The following is a 13,894-nucleotide window of genomic DNA, read 5'->3' on the forward strand; positions in this document are numbered from 1 at the left end:
ACAACCATTGTCTTCTGCCTCTCCACAGACCTGTTCCCTTACCATCAATTCCATTCTGACTTCCCAGGCAGTGTCTCGGGCCATCACAGACTCTGCACATCCTCAATGACCCTGAGCTGAGTTTTATACTCCATATGCTCTTCATCAGGAAAAAAAGCCTCCATTCATCTCTATAAGATTGCCTGTCTCTGCTAAGGCCTCAGCCTATCTGCTGCTGAAACCCTCATCTTTTGTTACCTCCACGCTCAACAATTGCTGTGATCTCGTCAGTCTCCTATCTTCCATGCTCCATAAACTGAAGCTCATCCAAAACTCGGTTACCCGTATCCTAAGTCCAACTTCCCCCTTCATCCTTGTGCTCCATTGCCTATACTTGCTCTTGCTCCAACAAGCTGCTCAGGTTTAAAATTCTCATCCTCATTTGAAATGCTGCCATTGATTTGCCCCTCTTTGTCTCTGTAACCTTCTCTAGCCCTACAACCCCACGGAGTCTCTGCATTTTCCCCAACTCTGGCCGTCTCGTGCATCCCCACTCCCTTTGCCCCACTATTAGTGGCTGTGCCTTCGCCCATCTAGGACCAAAACTCTGAAATACTCGCTGATCCTTTCTACTTCTCCACCTGTCTCTATTCCTTTAAATGCTTCCTTAAAAACTGTCTCTCCAAGCTTTTAAGCATGAATCCTAATGTTTCCTTTCTGGCTCAGTGACAGTTTTTGTCTGATTATACTCCCGTGAAGTGTCATGGTGTTTTCGCACATTAAAGTATGTCATGAGTTCAAGGTGTTGTATTAGATATGGAAAGTATGAGTGTGTCACTTGTTATTTTCACTTTATAGAATAATTGATTCTTGTGCATTTTGCGACTGCAGGAAATAATTTCCTCTTCATTTGTAGCAAAGTAAGCATATTCATCATACTTGTGCTGTGACTTTTGTTACCAGACAGTTAGCGTTAGCTACTTTCCGTCATGAAAGTTGAACTTTCCGGCAGATATTTCTGCTGGCATTATAATAAACAAAATGGGGTCGATTATTCTGAGATTATGTTCCAGTGCAAGCCATTTTATGATTTGCACTTTCTCTAAGGCTTAAATAACTTCTTGACCACTTCACTTTGACTGAGATTGCATTGAACAAAACTAATATTGCATTGGAAAAAACAGTGTTCTGTTTTCGCTTTCATTTTCATTTCCCCACTACCCTCCCTGGCATGTTTTGTGGCAGTGGCGGAGGCAGCCCACCAGCAGCGGGATCTTCTGGTCCCACTGCTGTTGACCAGTTTTCCCATTTTTCACTGCCTCTGCCGTCAGGGAACCCAAGGTAGCGGGAACAGCCAGAAACCTTCGGCCATTGTCTTTGAGGTGCCCTTGGAACATCCTCAAGTTACATTCCAATGAAACTAGCAGTATGTGTTTTTCTCTGACAGAAAAGAATGAAAACAAATTCAAGTAGAGGTTCTAATTTCCCCTCTGTGCTGTTTTAACTTTAAATCCACTATGTTCCTATCATGTTCCTGTTTGTGTAATTTACATCTGTTGTTCACAATATTGCTTTCAATGGCCTTGGTTGAAATGATGCAAACAGGAACTTATTTGTTGGGGTACATTGTGCTAATTTTAGGGCACTAGTAGTGGTAAAGTCATATCCAGTGGATTTTCTCTGTTTCCCAGCAAGCCAGGGTATGAAAATTGCTTTGCTGTAGATTCTGATTCTTTTGTTATGAGGCCTGGTTTCCCAGATGCCAGAAACTGTCCAGTCCCTCACCAAGGTAAATTTTCATGTATGTACCTTGGCAATGAGTGTCAACATGCTTTTTAGCCAGAGGTGGAGAAATACATAAGAACGGAAGAAAAAGGAGCAGGAGTAAGCCATAAAGCCTCCTGGAGCCCACTCTGGAATTCAGTGCAATCACGGCTGATGTTGTGCTTCAACTCCATTTTCCCACCCACAAATATGTCCCTCGATTCTCTGAAAGACTAGAAAATCTGTTGATTTTGGCCTTCAGTATATTCAAAGTTGGAATATGCAGAACCCTTGGGTAGAGAATTCCAATGATGCGCAGTCCTCTGAGTGAATATCTCTTCAACTCAGTCCTAAGTGATTGGCCCCTTATCCTGAGACTGTTCCCCATGTTTTAGATTTCCCTGACCAGCAGAAATCTTTCGGTGTCTAGCCTATTCAACTCCTTGAGAACCTTGAATGTTTCAATGAGATCAGCTCTCATTCTTCTACATTCCAGAATATAGGACCAATTGACACAACTCTCATTATATGACAACCTTCTCATCTCAGGAACCAATCTTGTAACTATCAGTATACTGCCTCCAATATCAGTTTAGCTTCTCTTCGATATGGAGACCAGAACTGCGCATGGTACTCCAGATGTGATCTCACCAAAGCCTTACACAATTATAGCAAGGCTTCCTTGTACTTGCCTTCCAATCCCCTTGCATTAAAGGCCAACATACTATTTGCCACCTTAATTGTTTGCTGTCCCTGCATGTTAGGTTTCTGTATTCCTTGTATGAGTGTCTCTCTGAACATCAACCATTTTGAAATTTCACATCTTTTTAAAGAAAAATTGTTTTTCTATTCTTCCAATCAAAGTGAATAAGATCACACTTGCTCACATTATACTCCACCTGTCAGCCTGTTGCCCATTCATTTACTCTGGCTATATTTTTGCAACCTCTCTGCATCCCCCTTGCAGCTTACATTTCTAGCTAACTTTGTATCGCCAGCAAACTTAGATACATTACACAGCATGTTCATCCAAGTTGTTAATATAGATCATAAATAGCTGAGGCCCCAGGACTGATCCTTGTGGCATTTCACGAGTTACAGCCTGCCAATGCAGCATGGGTTCATAAAGGGCAGGTCATGTTTGACTAATTTGGTGGAATTTTTTGAGAACATTACATGTGCAGTGGACAATGGGGAAACCTGTGGATGTGGTGTATCTGGATTTCCAGAAGGCATTTGATAAGGTGCCGCACCAAAGACTGCTACATGCAGATAAAGGTGCACAGTGTTAGCATGGATAGAGGATTGGTTAACTAACAGAAAGCAAAGAGTGGGGGTAAATGGGTGTTTTACTGGTTGGCGATCAGTGACGAGTGGTGTGTCTCAGGGATCAGTGTTGGGACCGCAATTGTTTACGATTTACATAGATGATTTGGAGTTGGGGACCAAGTGTAGTGTGCCAAAATTTGCAGATGACACGAAGATGGGTGGAAGAGCAAAGTGTGCAGAGGACGCTGAAAGTCTGCAAAGGGATATAGATAATCTAATTGAGTGGGCGAGGATCTGGCAGATGGAGTACAATGTTGGTAAATGTGAGGTCATCCATTTTGGTAGGAATAACAACAAAATGGGCTATTATTTAAATGGTAAAAAATTGCAACATGCTGCTGTGCAGAGGGACCTGGGTGTCCTTGTGCAGGAATCTCAAGCAGTTGATTTGCAGGTGCAGCAGGTAATTAAGAAGGCAAATGGAATTTTATCCTTCATTGCTAGAGGGATGGAGTTTAAAAACAGCGAGATAATGTTGCAGCTGTATAAGGTGCTGGTGAGGCCACACCTGGAGTACTGTGTACAGTTTTGGTCTCCTTACTTGGGAAGGGATATACTGGCACTGGAGGGGGTGCAGAGGAGATTCACTAGGTTGATTCCGGAGTTGAACAGGTTGGCTTATGAGGAGAGACTGAGTAGACTGGGACTATACTCATTGGAATTCAGAAGAATGAGGGGAGATCTTATAGAAACATAAGATTATGAAAGGGTAAGATAAGATAGAAGCAGGGAAGTTGTTTCCACTGGCAGGTAAAACTAGAACTAGGGGGCATAGCCTCAAAATAAGGGGAAGCAGATTTAGGACTGAGTTGAGGAGGAACTTCTTCACACAAAGGGTTGTGAATCTGTGGAATTCCCTGCCCAGTGAAGCAGTTGAGGCTACCTCATTAAATGTTTTTAAGGCAAGGATAGAACAATAAAGGAATTAAGGGTTATGGTGAGCGGGTGGGTAAGTGGAGCTGAGTCCACAAAAAGATCAGCCATAATCTTATTGAATGGCGGAGCAGGCTCGAGGGGCCAGATGGCCGCCTACCCCTGCTCCTAGTTCTTATGTTAACTTGAAAATGCCCTGTTTATTTTTATTTTTTACTTCCCACCAGTAAACCACTCTTCCATCCATGCTAATATGTTACTCCCAACTCATGAACCCCCTCTTGCATGTTAACCTTTCGTGTGTCACCTTACTGAATGCCTTGTGGAAATCTAAGTATACCACTAACTCCATTCATCGACCTGACTAGTTCAAAAATCACTCATAAATTTGTCAATAATTTATTTTTCATAAAACCACATTGATTCTGTCTGATCATAAGTGCATTGTTAAGGCTGCCGTAACAATAGATTTCAGCATTTCCCTGTCAACCGATGTCAGGTTAACTGACCTGTAGTTTTTTTGTCTCTCCCTTATTTGTGGAATAGCAATGTTTCATTTGCTCACTTCTGATCTGCTGGGACTGTTCCCAAATCTAAGGAATTTTGGAGAATCATAATCTATGCATCCACTATCTCTGTAGTTAACTCTTTTAGAACTCTGGGTTGATTCTGAGGATCTGTTGGCTTTTAGTCTCCAGTTTCTCTAATACATTTTTTCTGCTGGTATTAATTACTGTCAATTTCCTCACTCTCATTTGCCCCTTGGTTATCTTCTTTTTTGGTACGTAATTTGTATCATCTTCTGTGTGACAAGAGTAATCTAATTCTTGCATGCCGTCTACAAAGATCCACCTCTAGGCATGTTGCCTGAGGCAAATTTTTGTGCTCCTATTGGTGTTCTGGCTGAGACCAGTTAATTCCGTACAGATCATGCATTAAACCTGGATCTTTCCTGCTGTGCACTGGCTCACGCTCAAGAGGGGTCCCTGCTCACCCTTGGCCGCCCCCTCACCTGCTCCCACTCATTTCTACAGTCTTCGGTCTGCTCCGCTGCCTCACCTGCGGTTCACTACCTTGCCTGGGGCCTCATATGCTGCTGCGTTCGCTGTCCAACTCACTTGGTGCTCGCAGCTGTCTCTCGCTCAACTTGGGGCCTTGCACTCCTGCTGCCAGCTTCCCTGACGTCCACCTGGTGCTCGCCGTGGCCTTCCCTCCCTCATCTCGAGACCTCGCTCTCCTGTTGCTTGCCTCATCCAGTCCTCCTGGTACTCAACGCAGCTGCCTCTCATTTGGTGCTCTTTACGCCGCTTAGTGCTTTTCTCCTGCCTGCTGCTGAAGTCCAAGTCAAACTCAACCATTTGAACTTTTTCCTCTTTGGTACCTTTCCTCCCACTCTTTGCTGCTCATCCAATCTGCATTTGCTGCTGATTCAAGAACATCACCAGCAAATGCAGGGAAGAATCAGCTTATGATTTGATGAGCAACTTTACTGCTTTTTGTCAAATATCAGTCAGATCAGCTGAGTGTTCCAGGACACACACACCCCCTCTCGCCATCTTTGTCTTGGTCCAGCGCGTTTCACTGTAAATCCACCCCTGACCACACCCAACTGATAGCAACATTTTGTATTTCTGGTCACGAAAGAGAGGAAGGACTTGCATTTGTCTTGCACCTTTCACAGCCTCATGATGTCCCAAAGTGCTTTCCTGCCAATTAAGTACTTGGAACGGGGGGGGGGGAAGGGAAGAGTGTGGTAGATGAGTGGAATGGAACTTGCAGGACCCTGAAAATACCATCAGATGTGCGTATTGTAGGATTTGCTTTCCTGAAGAATGAGAGCATGTAGGCCAAACAATCTTGTAAAAGATTATCTTCTACGAAACATCGCTGAAATTGGAGTCCCATTGGCAGTGGATTTACAGACATCCCACCCCAAATCTGCCCCGCCTGCTTATTCTGATCTCCATCCTTATTTTGTATTTGGGCAAAATTATAATTTCTAAATGTCAAGTTTTATTTACAATTCTTTATGAAGGGATTTGCTTCACTGCTTGTAACGCAGCCACAGTTTGACAATATTGCAAACTTTTGAGCTTAATTTTCATTTTCGTGTTGTAATATATATATTTTAAAAATTAGTTTGAACTTCTTAATAACCTGCATTGCGTATTTTGCCAATAGTTTCCTCCAAACTCCCAACCATTTTTGTGTGCTGTGTGCCTATCTGCCCCCCCCCCACCTCCCAATTTCTTTAATACCAAATCCCATGTTCAAGTGCAGAATGCATTGCAAAGAACTCGGCACCGCCACATAATTTCCATTCTGTGCTGTGCTTGATGAAAACTGGGAAAATGGATAATTCCCAAAGGAGCAGGGCTCGCTCCTGGATGAAATTACCAGCCGCTCAGCGCTGCCTGGACTTGAGCATGTACTGTTTGCTCTGTCTGGAGCTGTACAAACGGTTTATAATGCAGCGCTGTAACATTTTAACAACTCCCAAAATAAGATTTGGTGTTCTAATTAAAGAGAGAGGCTCCGGGTGGAAAGAACTCATTTATAAAATAGAGTTTGGTTTATGCCGCCAGTGAAGTAATTAATGAGCATGGCAGCATTTTTTGAGAGAAAAATCAGAAGGAAAAAAAAAAGCAAGTTTAACCCTTTAAAGGCTGCAGGACTTCGTCTCTTCTGACTTTTGTCTCCTGATCAGCTGTAGTACAGAACGTTACATACACAGTTGGATTGAACTTGCACTTGATATGTGTCCTTATGAAATGTTCTTAATGATTTTTATTTTAAATGATTTTATTTTAAATGGATTTCACGTTTAAAATAATGGATGGAGTTACGTTGTACAAATACATCTACTATTCATGTGACGCAAGGCAATTTCAACCTATTTGAGAATTGTACCCCTGTTGGACAGTTCATGCTTACAGGTTCATGCAAGTAGAATGAGGATTCCCATTAGCCAGCAACTCAAGTGAGCAAGTTTTCTTAACATTGTGCTCAACATCCATCTTTCTATATTGTTATTTTTGACAAGTTTTTATTTCTTCAGTAATAAACATCAAAGAATGTACCATACATTCACTGCTCTTTGGACATCCCAAAGGACTTCAAATTCAATTAAATATTAAATATTTGTTACCCATGGCTGCCCACATAATATCAATAAGATAAATGACTAGATTATCTATTTTTGATGGTATTTTTAAGAGAGAAATGTTGACCAAGACACCGGATGAACTCCCCATTCTCCTTCAAATAGTGTCATGAGATCTTTTGCATCTACCTGAATAGGTAGACTGATTTTATTTGAAAGTCCACATCTCTGACGATGCAGCATTTGCTCTGCACTGATACTAAAATATCAGCCTAGGTTATAGGTTTGAATCCTAAAGTGGGACTGTGATCTGTGATCTCCCAGGATACTAGCTCTGGGCCAAGATGACCTCTGGTATCTCAGTTATTGAATACACTGTTTAGTTGGCGGGCATGGAATTAAGCCATCCAGATGAAAGGTTCCAGGATTGAACTAAGGCGATGTTGAGTTAACTGATCTGAAGCAAGGTAGCAGTAAAAGTGCTGTAATTAGCTTCGATGCCCACAGGGCAGGGAAGGAAAATTGGCACGGTTTCCATTTCAGCCTTCTGGAAAGTTTGGATGAAGGCTAAAAATTAGGAACTCACCAAAGCTCCTTAGGCAGCACATTCCAAACTCATGACCATTGTCATCTAGAAGGACAAGGGCAGCAGATGCATGGGAACACCACCACCTGGAAGTTCCGCTCCAAGCCACTCTCCATCCGGATTTGGAAATATACTGCCGTTCTTTCACTATTGCTGGGTCAGAGTCTGCAACTCCCACCCCTAACAGCACTCTGGGTGTATCTGCATCACATGGACTGCAGCGGTTCAGGCAGCTCATCACCACTTCCTTGAGGGCAATCAGGGATGGGCACTAAATGCTGGAATAGCCAGGGAAGCCCACATCCCTTGAATGAATGAAAAACAGACTCTGCTTGATTTGATGTTTCTCAGGCTGCACAGATTGCATATTTGTCTCTGTGTGTTATGCCTGCCACAATTAATCTGCTTAGTTAACGTCTCACAGAATTCCTGCAGTGCAGAAGGAGGCCATTTGGCCCATCGAACGTGCACCGATAACAATTCCACCCAGGCCCTATCCCCGTAACCCCACGTATAGTCCCCCTGACATTAAAAGGCAATTTAGAATGGCCAGTCAACTTAACCTGCACATCTTTGGACTGTGGGAGGAAACCAGTGCAGACACGGGGAGAATGTACAAACTCCACACAGACAGTGACCCAAAACCGGAATTGAGGCCAGATCCCTGGCACTGTGAGGCAGCAGTTCTAACCACTGCCATTGTGCCGCTCCCTCAGCTTCTGAATGGCTAGTTGAAGGGAACTGTGTTGTTTGGATTCATATTTGCTTTAATTAATTCCTCCCTTCCATGACGACCCTGGTGAGATCGGAACTTTCATCCTTTGAGAATCATAGGTATCATTTTTTCCAGTTTCTGTGGCATTGTACTTTGAAAGTAACAATTGACTGGATTGTGCTCAGTGACCAGTCATTTATTGCACTTACTCTTGCAATTGCCCACAAATTTACTATGCGATTTTGCACCAAAACCCACTATGAATGATAAATCCAAAATATCGCAACACCCACAGCAAGGGATCTGGGATTCATGCAAACCAGGCAAACGACTGTGCATCTCATTATCTAATCAGGTTGGAGAACTATTAATGAACTGAGCTGGGAATTTAGTTAGAATACTCGGTTCATTATCAAATCGGGTACATAAAGTGAGAAGAAGGGACGGAAAGAAACATATGATAGAGATAAAAAAGACAGAATAAAAATTTTAAAATATTTTTAAAATCTCTCTTTAAAACTGAAGGAGCGAAGCTTCACATCAGTGGCAGAGAGTTGTTCATTAGTAATTAAAACTTAATGTGCCATTAAACATTTACTTGCAGTGGAATGGACAAGCCCCAACCTTTTCCTGGCATGTTTCGTGGGCATCTGTCACATAAGTATAATAGCTTCACACCCTTCATTTGTATCAACACCGAATTTCTTGCCGAGATGCAGTTTCTTGAAGAACAGGGTGACTAGAGTGGGCTGATCACTGATTTCTGCATTTGGCTGCGCGTGTCCAGTTGCCACAAGTTGCTGTCTGACCTACTCTTCAATAACAGTGGGCGCTGATAGCCTCACTATTATTTCCACAGCAAATTCAGGCCCTAAAATGTTGCAGCACTCGACCACCTGGATAAAATAAGCTCTTGCACTTTGTATTTGTACAGTGAACGAGCGATATTTGAACTAGATCTTTACGTAAAGTCAGGACCAGTTTGAAAACATAGCATATTTCACCAATAAGTACAAACATTAGATGAGAATTATGCTTACTTGGGGGCGGGGGGAGAAAGTCAGCTGAAAATTTTAGTCTCTCTTTAGCTCATTGGATCACTCATGCTGAAATTGAATGTACTAAGAGAAAATCTGATCTTTTACAAGAGGTTAATAATGTTTGAAAGATGATTGACATATGCTAGACCCTCCATATTCAGAGTCTGCTGAGCAATGAAATAATCTGGGACCTTTTCTGCTGGATCAGGGCTGTGTAGAAAGTGCTGTCATGTCTGGACCAGGGAGCTGGGAAATGATTTGCTACGTTGGAGTTGGGAGCAAGACTGTTGATATGTATTTTATTACAAGTATTGAAATAGCTTCTAGAATCAATGATACTTAAAGGCCAGAATTTTCCAGTTTCACCAGGCAACCCATGGCAGTGGTCAACGTTCACGGGACGAGAAGATCCTCTTCCCCCCTCCCCCCCAAACCTTGGGAAGAGCTGAAACTCGGGGGTGGGGGGGGGGGGGGGGGGGGCTTTAAGTATCAATTATTAAACATTAATGAAATTCTTTTATTGTAAAAGTTACTTAAGCCTCCTGATAGATCAGTTGGTTAGCACACTGCTGAGGGTGAAACTGAACCTGACCGGCCAACACAGTTCCCTGGCCCTGAGCAGCACGATGGCACAGTGGTTAACACTGCTGCCCTAAAGCGCCAGGGTCCCTCCTGGGTTCAATTCCAGCCTTGGGTAACTGTCTGTGTGGAGTTTGCATGTTCTCTCCATGTCTACATGTATTTCCTCTGGGTGCTCCGGTTTCCTCCCACAGTCCGAAGATGTGCAGGTTAGATGCATTGGCCATGCTAAATTGCCCCTTAGTGTCCCAAGATGTGCAGGTTAGGGGGATTATCCGAATAAATATGTGGGGTTATGGGGATGGGGGTTGGGTAAGATGTTCTGTTGGAGAGTTAGTGCAGACTCGATGGGTCGAATGGCCTCCTTCTGCACTGTAGGGTCTCTGTGATCTCAATTGGAGTTGTTGTCAGGAGAGGAATGCTGCTTAAAGTATGATTGGTGAGTTTGTACGATTGGACTTGGTTATGAATTATGATGTGAATACTCACCTAAAGAGTAGCCACTTGAGTGAGGTTCTGAAGGACAGGGGGGGCGCCCAGAGAACTACATCTTACACAAGTCCACCTCTCCAGGTAAAAGGGGGAAAATAACTCATTTTGCCTGCTTTACTGTTCTGTGTTTTGAAATCCGCTTCCCCTTCGGTTAGGCCATTGCATCAGACATTTAGTAACATGATGGCATTTATTTTTATCTTTTGGACAGATCATGGTTTGTGAAGCTGTTGACACAATGTTATATTTGATCAGATTTTACTTTGTCAGGATAAATCAGGTGATTATAGTTTCTTTGTGCTGGCAACAGATGAAGCAAACTTGTCACTTAATAATATAAAATAATTATTGCCATTTTTATTTTGGGTCAGAAGAGTGTAGAGTTCATTTATGTGACTAAAACATTTTTTTTAATGGTTGAACTTCAATCATTTTGCCACACTGACAGAGGCTAAGAAGATATGTGCTCCTTTATGTACTTCTGCTGAAATCCTATTGTATGATACAAAACAAACTAAATCCTGCAGGACTTGAAAAGATCCCATTGTAACTGTTAAACCTCTACTTGCAATCCTATAGAGTCTTCTTTAATCCTTTATGATTTACACCTTGGGGATATAGTAGGATTTTTATACTCTTGATTTTTCCAACCTTATTTAGACACAAGATTGCCAACTGAAGTAAGATTTCTGCAGAAACATGTTGTGCAATGAAAAAGGCTTTATTGGAGAAATTCTGTATTTTGTTATAAGGTGACCATTGAACACCACTCTCCTGCACCCTCCTGAAAATGTTGGCCTGGATTTCACAGTCAGTGGTGAAGCCATGCGCTTACAACCGATCTCTTAAAGTTGCCCACACTGATCTAGTGATCTCTATGACATGAATTTCCCTTTTCCCAACTCTGTTTGAATCTTGTGTCAAGGGGATCTCCTGGTGTCCAGCAAAGATGATATAATCAACCACAGTAAATAACCAATCACATCCAGGTATCCTCACAGCCTACAAACCAGAAAGTGAAATATGCTGAACACAAGAACATGGGTGTCTGAATGGCCAACACCCAATTTGTATGTTAGTTGCCAAAAAAGATGCTCGTTTCACCTGTGCTGCTGTCTGCCAGACTGTCCATAATATTTGGTGGTACATTTTCTGCCTTCATTTCCTCCCCCCCTCTTGCCTCTGGAAGCATTAGGTGAGCTCAGTATTTATTTGGATTGTGGGTATCAAAGCCCTACCCACCACCGTGTCTGGTGCACCAACTGTCAGAACTACAGCTCCTCGTGGGCACCGCAGGCTGGGTTTCCCCCTGGTACCTTACTGTCTCTCTTCACTGCACAGACACCCAGCCACGTGCAGCATGGGCAATATAGTTCTGAATGGGTGAATGTCTCCACAGGGCCTGTGCAGAACCGAGAGCTGCAGGGGATCAGATAGGTCCCCCCCCTCTCATTTGTGCTTGGCTGAGAATTGTGATTGATTTTTTTCAATGGTGGACAGGCTTGCAATGTATTGACTGAGAGATGGTGTGATTCATTGTAAATCCGTCCCCGGCTGCATTCTAACACTTGCTCCAATATCTGCAAATTAGGTACATTGATAATGATGCTGATAATTTGTCACTGTCTGATTTACTATCCGCTTATAAAAAGCACTATGATTTCCATATAGCAGACGTGCCAAAGCACCCAATAAATTACTTTTTTTTACTGTGTAGTCACTGTAAATACACTTTGTGCATAGCAAGGTACTACAAGCCAAAAATGAGGTGTATGAACAGTTGGCTGATTTTCTTTGGTTGGGAGAGAAATGTTTACTCTGGCACCGGGAGAATCCTGACCTTTTTGCAAAGTGTGGAGATGCCGGCGTTGGACTTGAGTAAGCACAGTAAGAAGTCTCACAACACCAGGTTCAAGTCCAACAAGCACAAGCTTTTGGTAGCACAAGCTACCAAATAAACCTGTTGGACTTTAACCTGGTGCTGTGAGACTTCTTACTGTTTTTGCAAAGTGCCATGGCAGTTAGTATATCTGTCTGAATAGGCATTTGGGGCTTCAGTTGAACACTTCATCTAAATTATGGCACCTCTGTCAATGTAGCACTCTTGCAGTGTTAGATTACATAGCCTAAATTCTCGAATGTGGCTTGAACCCACAGCCTTCTGAATCTAATGCGAGAATGCCACCACTCCACCAAAGCTAAGGTGATGAGCTTTCATAAGAACGTAAAATACAAATTGGGAGTAGGCCATTTGGACCCTCGAGCCTCCTCCACCAATTGATAAGGTCATGACTAGGATTGTGACCTTAACTCCTCTTTCCTGAAGCTACTTGTATCCTTTGACTCCCTTGTCAATCAAAAAATGTATAACTAAATCTTGAATATCGTAAGTAACCCAGCTTTCGCTGTTCTCTTTTTACTTCGCCCAGGAGACCTATTCCAACATGCCTTTCTGTCTGCTGTTGTTTGCTGACAAGATTTAGGGATGGATTAAATGCCAAGGCCAATTTTTAATCAAGGCTTCCATATATAACAGTTTATGTAGTATTTTTGACATTACAGAAATATAATTAGTACAACGATCACTGATTTCCTGCAGAAGAGTGTGCAAAATTCTCCAAAAAATGATTAAGGCCGGGATTCTCCGATCTTGTTCACCCTGCCATCGCGACTAACGAGAACAGAGAATTTGGCGCTCAGCCAAAAATTCATTCACTGCAGCAGAACAGGAGAATCCCAACCGCAGGTGAGGTCAGAGAATTCCAGCCCAAGTGTCATAACTGGCAAGAAAAGCAATGAGAATCCTACCAGGTGGATTGGCTTGCTCCAGATTGCAATTTCCCCACACTTTAGTCATTATTTTGGAGTTTGGGTGGTTCCCGCTGTGAAAGAGATATGACCTGAAAGCGTTGGCAAGATTGGCTTCTCAGAAACCGGGGTGCCGTCCCGCCCCCCCCAACATTGCAACCCCCACCGAAATGGGGAACGCCCCTGACTGCGTCAGAGGGCCCTTCCTTCTGGCTCTGTCCCTCAGTAGTGCCAACCTGGCAATGCCCCAGGGTGCTGAATGTTGTGCCATGGCACTGTCAAACCATGTCCCTGACCATCTAGAAGCTTCATTGGCCTCCAGGTTTCACCAGCGTGGCTATCACGCCAGGCCTCTGTTTGAGGAGACGTGTGGCAATTTGCCGAGTTCCCATTTGCACCAAAGGACTGATGAATCCCAGGAGCCAGGTGAATCTGGCTTTAAACTGACCCTGCATATTTAAATCTTGATTTATATGTGCTAATCCCAAATGGGATTCTCGCCCGTGCAAATAGCGTTTGGCCCCTCTCGTGATATTCTCTGACCATAACATGATTTGCACCAGAGTATCGCCGACCTGTGTTTTTGCAGACCAAGGCCTCACAACTACCTGTATATCAACCTGTTA

General features: G+C 43.1%; 1 protein-coding gene across 1 annotated transcript in view; it reads left to right on the forward strand.

Annotated features, from left to right (window-relative positions):
- Positions 1-13,894, forward strand: part of acaca (acetyl-CoA carboxylase alpha) — a 267,266-nt gene that overhangs the window by 133,821 nt on the left and 119,551 nt on the right. The gene's annotated exons all lie outside the window — the stretch shown is intronic.

This window comes from Mustelus asterias, chromosome 12, assembly GCF_964213995.1.
Source record: "Mustelus asterias chromosome 12, sMusAst1.hap1.1, whole genome shotgun sequence".
Classification (NCBI taxonomy): Eukaryota; Metazoa; Chordata; class Chondrichthyes; order Carcharhiniformes; family Triakidae; genus Mustelus; species Mustelus asterias.